The sequence below is a fragment of the Podarcis gaigeae genome (assembly GCF_964106915.1).
Source record: "Podarcis gaigeae genome assembly, chromosome: 9".
Lineage (NCBI taxonomy): Eukaryota > Metazoa > Chordata > Lepidosauria > Squamata > Lacertidae > Podarcis > Podarcis gaigeae.
Genome location: NC_139685.1, coordinates 69,534,184 through 69,540,183, shown reverse-complemented (window position 1 = coordinate 69,540,183; position 6,000 = coordinate 69,534,184). Strand labels below are relative to the sequence as shown.

The following is a 6,000-nucleotide window of genomic DNA, read 5'->3' as shown; positions in this document are numbered from 1 at the left end:
TTCTGCCACCTCCCTAAACATACCTGTCTTTCCTTACAGCAAGTCTTTGGGTTGCTCAGTCAAGTTTCTCTGACTTGAGGGAGAGTTTAATATGAATCCATTTATTTTGCTCACTGGAGGAGTGTCTTCAACTTATGTTATTATCCTCGGTGATATATCAAAGGTGATAATCTTCCTATGTTGTGCTGGGTGAAGTCATAACACAGTTCATTTTGAAGCACAGACATGGCCTGTTAGTGTGAAGCGTAGTCAATGACCAATGAATCCAGTTTCCATTAATGGGAATTAGGGTTTTTTTCAAATACAGCAGTTGCAATGCTGGAGCCATTATCTGAATCATGGAGATAATGTGTGATAGCCAAGGTAAGTCATACTCAGAGTAGACCCACTGGAATGTAAAGTATCTTGCATTTCAGTGAGTCTATTCTGACTTAGTCGGCTCTCTAAGAGAGCCAGTGTGGTGTAGTGGTTAAGAGCGGTAGTCTCGTAATCCGGGGAACCGGGTTCGCGTTTCCGCTCCTCCACATGCAGCTGCTGGGTGACCTTGGGCTAGTCACACTTCTTTGAAGTCTCTCAGCCCCACTCACCTCACAGAGTGTTTGTTGTGGGGGAGGAAGGGAAACGAGAATGTTAGCTGCTTTGAGACTCCTTAAAGGGAGTGAAAGGCGGGGTATCAAATCCAAACTCTTCTTCTTCTTCTCCTCACCTTATGTGTTCAATAAAATGACTACATATCTGACAGCTGTCCTAAGCCTACTTACCTGTGAGTAAGACCCATTGAATTAAATGGGACTGACTTCGGAGAAGAAATGGCAAGGACTATGCTGTTAGTGCTGCGTTCATTCCAACCAGTCTCTCTTATCTCACTGCAATGAAGGTGAGTTCCCTTGCACACAAAATGGGATGGAGGCTTTGCACTGCAATTGCAATAAAAGTCATAACTAAATGTTCAATACACACCATTAGCTAAAAATATATATTGACCGATAACCCCAGGGTAGCATTTGCCATTGGTAAGGAAAACACATCACATTTGGTTTCCTTAGTGTTTTGTATTTTAATATTACATTTTCAATCTTCTATTTATGCAAATTGCCCACATTTCATATGCTATTGGATGTCCTACAGGAATATATTACCGGTAAATAAATAATCAGTGATGCCTGGGTTTTCATTTTCCTTGATTAAGCCTCACATAGTAAGTAAGTAGCTCCTTTTGGCTCTCATACGTGATAATGAATAGTTTGAAGCTACAGGAGTTTCCACTATAGCCGGTAGTGCTATAACATTAGGCTCTTGATTGGGCAAAGCTGTGATTGGTAACTTTGTTTGTTGGACAGCCGCCATCTCGCCGGCCAAGCAGCTTAGGAGTTGCAAGACTCTTCCAGTTATGACATTATCACCTAACTCTGGTAACCTTAAGGTTGGTGCTTGTTTTAAAAAGATGGTTGTTCACTTCAGTGCTGGCTGGTTCCCATTGGGACTAGTAGGGTGGAAGGCAGGAAGCCCAACAGTGTGCAGAGCCAAAGCCAATAACAGGCAGAGCCAACTAATTATAGTTTTCTCACCATCCTCCTCTCTGCTGAGTTGCACAAGGGACTAAGGAGGAGGAAGAAGCCAACAGGTAGTAGCACCCCCCACAATGGGACAGTGCATCTGGGCTGTTAACCAGAAGGTTAGTGGTTCATGCAAACCCAGGGACGGCTGTGGGAAGGATTGCAGGGGATGGGATTAGTTGACCTTTGATTCTAGGACTTGAAGGAAGTAAGAAGGCAGGCTGAGGTTGCTGAGGCAGTGTCCCATTCGCCCTAATCGACCAGCCTCCACTGGTACTCTTGAAATTTCCTTTTTTCCCAAAAAAATTTTTAAATCATTTTATAACACAAATACAGTGGTGCCCCGCAAGACGAATGCCTCGCAAGACGGAAAACTCGCTAGACGAAAGAGTTTTCCGTTTTGGAGGTGCTTCGCAAAACGAATTTCCTATGGGCTTGCTTCGCAAGACGAAAATGTCTTGCGAGTTCCTGCGGGATTTTTTTCCTTCCCCCCTTTTTCTAAGCCACTAAACCGCTTATCCGCTAAGCCGACAAGCCGCTAAAAGCCGCTAAACCCCTAATAGCGCTAATCCGCTAAGCCGTCAGTGGGCTTGCTTCGCAAGACGAAAAAACCACTAGACGAAGAGACTCGCGGAACGGATTCTTTTTGTCTTGCGAGGCACCACTGTAAAAAACACAGACAGAGAAGACAAATAATACGAACAAATTCTTGTCATATCCTTATTTTTCTAAACATTGTTAAGTTGGCTTCCCCAAGTCCCACCTATCTGATTTTCATTTTACTTCATCTTTAGCAGTTTACATATATCATAATTTCTAAGCATCTTTTTTTTAATCATACTTAAAATAACTTCACATTTTATCCCTTACAAATAATACTATTATAAAATACCCTATCTTCTACTTCTAACCCTACAGCCTATATCCGCTTCCAAAGCTATTCTAAGGTTTAAATATTAACATATTTTTTCAAATATTCCTTAAACTTCTTCCACCTTCTCTGGTCTCGGAGTCTCCCGGTCAGTTCGGCAAGTTCCATATAGTCCATCATCTTCACCTGCCATTCTTCGATAGTTGGTAAATCTTGTTTCTTCCAATTCTTCGCTAACAATGTTCTCACAGCTGTTGTGGTACTCTTGAAATTTATTACTGCCTTTTATTTGTCTTATGTGTTTTTAATGTTTTAAAATTTATATATACCGTACTCAGTATTCAACACAGAGATACATACTTATGTTGAGATGGGGTGGGGGGCAAAGATTAACAAACACAATTAAAAGCGGAATTTTTTTCCAGGGGGAACTTCCAAGAACTCAGTTCCGGCACCTCTCAAGTAGGTGCCATTGCCATTTTAAGAGAACGAGGGAGGTGTTCATGGTGAGTTCCGGCATCTCTTTTTCCAGAAAAACAGCACTGACTAAAAGAGAAATGAGAAAAAGTATCATGCCCCTTGCTAGTGGAAACCCACACAATAATTTCTGCTAGAACAGCAGGGCTTTCCTCCTGTGACCCCCACCTATTGGCTAGAGGTTTTGGTTTTGTTTTTTTTAAAGGTAAAGGACCCCTGGAGGGTTATGTCCAGTCAAAGGCGACTATGGGGTTGCAACATTCATCTCGCTTCAGGCCGAGGGAGCCGGCGTTTGTCCACAGACAGCTTTCCGGGTCATGTGGCCAGCAGGACTAAACCACTTCTGGCACAACAGCACACCGTACGGAAACCAGAGTGCATGGAAACGTCGTTTACCTCCCTGCCACAACGCTACCTATTTATCTGCTTGCACTGGTGTGCTTTCGAACTGCTAGGTTTGCAGAAGCTGGGAAAGAACAATGAGAGCTCACCCTGTTGCGCAGATTCGAACCGCCAAGCTTCTGATCGGCATGCCAAAGAGGCCCAGCGCCTTGGAGGAAGAGAGGGGACGTTGCCCTCTCAGGTCATGATCTCCGTATCACTTCATCGAACTCCTCCCTTATATGACTGTTTACTCTTCGCAATATCTGTCTAGAAAAAAAGTAGGTTAGAAATTAGTTTACGTACGGTAACTAAATAATTGTCCATTAAAGAATCCCCACCCAGCCCCTAGATTTAAAGGTCTTCAAGGCCATTTCCCAACAGGAGAGGTATCTGCCCAAAAAGTGAGAAGCAATGCCTCTCAACATCCTGGTTTGTAGCAGCTGTTTCCACTCTTCTTGGCTCAACCCTGCACTCATGAAAAGGTCACCTAGCTCCATTGCAAGCTATCCCTCTAAATGAGGTTGCTTGGCCATCCCTGGTACCAATATATTCCTCTGCTCTGTTCCACATTTCCATTGCTGGTACACATCAGCACCTTTGAGCTATTATTTCCATAGCTAAATATGGCTTTGATGTTTCAACTTCCAAATGCCCCCAGCAAAAAAAGGTCTTGCACCCCCAAATTATGTTAGGCTGACTTAATTAATTAGCCCAAATTATGTTAGGCTGACTTGATTAAGTGCCCCAACACCCCTGAACTGGGATTGTGTCATTGTAATCATGTTTTACAACTATTGCTGCTTTCGGTATTATGCAAAGAAAACCAGCTTGGTGACCATCGGGAACATGATACTCCTGTGGTTTCTTTTAAAATAATCCATGTAACACCAGCCTGCAATTTAGCAGCTAAACAACAACAGAAGGATTAGAGCCACCCAAAATATTCTATGTAAATACTGCGTTGCTTTGTAAAAATAACATTGTTTATCCCTAAAACACACCATAGCCCTGAAAAACCTGTAGAAGCTCAGATTGCTAAATAGTTTCCATGAATGGTTTCCAAAACATTTACCTTTAGAACTAAAAATGTCCAGCCTTGACAGCCTTTGTTTAAAAGCATGAAGTTGCACTAGAAAATTCCATCTTGCAACTGTCCTGTGACCAAAACCTATTGTTTGTCCTTATTAAAACTGATGTTCTGTTGTAGTTTTTGACTTTGCGTGTGTTTTAAATTATGGCTCTAAAGGCTGGGCTGGATGAATCCCAAGCCGGAATTAAGATTGCCGGAAGAAATATCAACAACCTCAGATATGCAGGTGACACAACCTTGATGGCAGAAAGTGAGGAGGAATTAAAGAACCTTTTAATGAGGGTGAAAGAGGAGAGCGCAAAATATGGTCTGAAGCTCAACATCAAAAAAATGAAGATCATGGCCACTGGTCCCATCACCTCCTGGCAAACCTAAGGGGAAGAAATGGAAGGAGTGAGAGATTTTACTTTTTTGGGCTTCATGATTACTGCAGATGGTGACAGCAGTCACGAAATTAAAAGACGCCTGCTTCTTGGGAGAAAAGCAATGACAAACCTAGACAGCATCTTAAAAAGCAGAGACATCACCTTGCCAACAAAGGTCCATATAGTTAAAGCTATGGTTTTCCCAGTAGTGATGTATGGAAGTGAGAGCTGGACCATAAAGAAGGCTGATCGCCAAAGAATGGATGCTTTTGAATTATGGTGCTGGAGGAGACTCTTGAGAGTCCCATGGACTGCAAGAAGATCAAACGTATCCATTCTGAAGGAAATCAGCCCTGAGTGCTCACTGGAAGGACAGATCCTGAAGCTGAGGCTCCAAGACTTTGGCCACCTGATGAGAAGAGAAGACACCCTGGGAAAGACCCTGATGTTGGGAAAGATGGAGGGCACAAGGAGAAGGGGACGACAGAGGACGAGATGGTTGGACAGTGTCCTCGAAGCTACCAGCATGAGTTTGACCAAACTGCGGGAGGCAGTGGAAGACAGGAGTGCCTGGCGTGCTCTGGTCCATGCATGGAGTCACAAAGAGGACTAAATGACTAAACAACAACAAAATTTAGCAATAATTTCATCGTTTTTTCTTTCTTTGTTAACCACTGAGGTTCTCCCCACACACACAGTTTTTAGAAAAACAAATAAATATAAATGGAGTTGGGAGTTCACCTCTGGATACCTTGGTGCAATTTAAACAAACAAACAAATAAATGTTTGGGGTTGAGGAATGCCCTCTGGAGACCTTGACTCTGAAAAGGCTGCAGCTGAGGTGAAGCTGCGCCCCTCCATTTTCTTCGGCCCAACCCCCCACCCCCAGAAAATGACAGTTGGGAAATGGCAGTTGGGCGCTTCTCTCCCCTCCCCCACATCACCCCCGCCTCGCCGTAGAATCAGCTGGAGGAGGAAAACAAAAAAGAGCCCCGAGGGAGGGAGAAGCCAAAGGTCTCTCTCCTCATTGGCTGATCTTGACAGCGAACTGCCGTCACCTCCCACCAGTCAGCGCCAACTCCTCTGAACCACAAAACATTCGGATGGCCGGCGCAGAAACAACAAAAAAAGAGGCCCGCCCCCCTCGTCCAATCACCGCGCTGCAGCCGCCCACCAATCAGCAAGCAGCCTTTTGGGCGGACTTTTCAAAACGAAGCTTTTCCTCCCGCCCCCACCTTTGTCCCTTTAAAAGGAGCG

At 44.0% G+C, this 6,000-nt stretch overlaps 1 long non-coding RNA gene across 2 annotated transcripts in view; it reads right to left on the bottom strand.

Annotated features, from left to right (window-relative positions):
• Window positions 1–2,249: 2,249 nt before the first annotated feature.
• Window positions 2,250–6,000, bottom strand: part of LOC310852915 — a 38,579-nt gene continuing 34,828 nt past the window's right edge. The window contains exons 2-3 of one of the 2 annotated variants that reach the window (XR_014568430.1): window positions 3,396–5,025; window positions 2,250–2,973 (exon numbers count right to left, since the gene is read on the bottom strand). This is a non-coding gene — a long non-coding RNA (uncharacterized lncRNA). Of the gene's footprint in view, window positions 2,974–3,395; window positions 5,146–6,000 lie in introns of those variants that run through there. The other variant, XR_014568431.1, reaches the window with a different exon arrangement.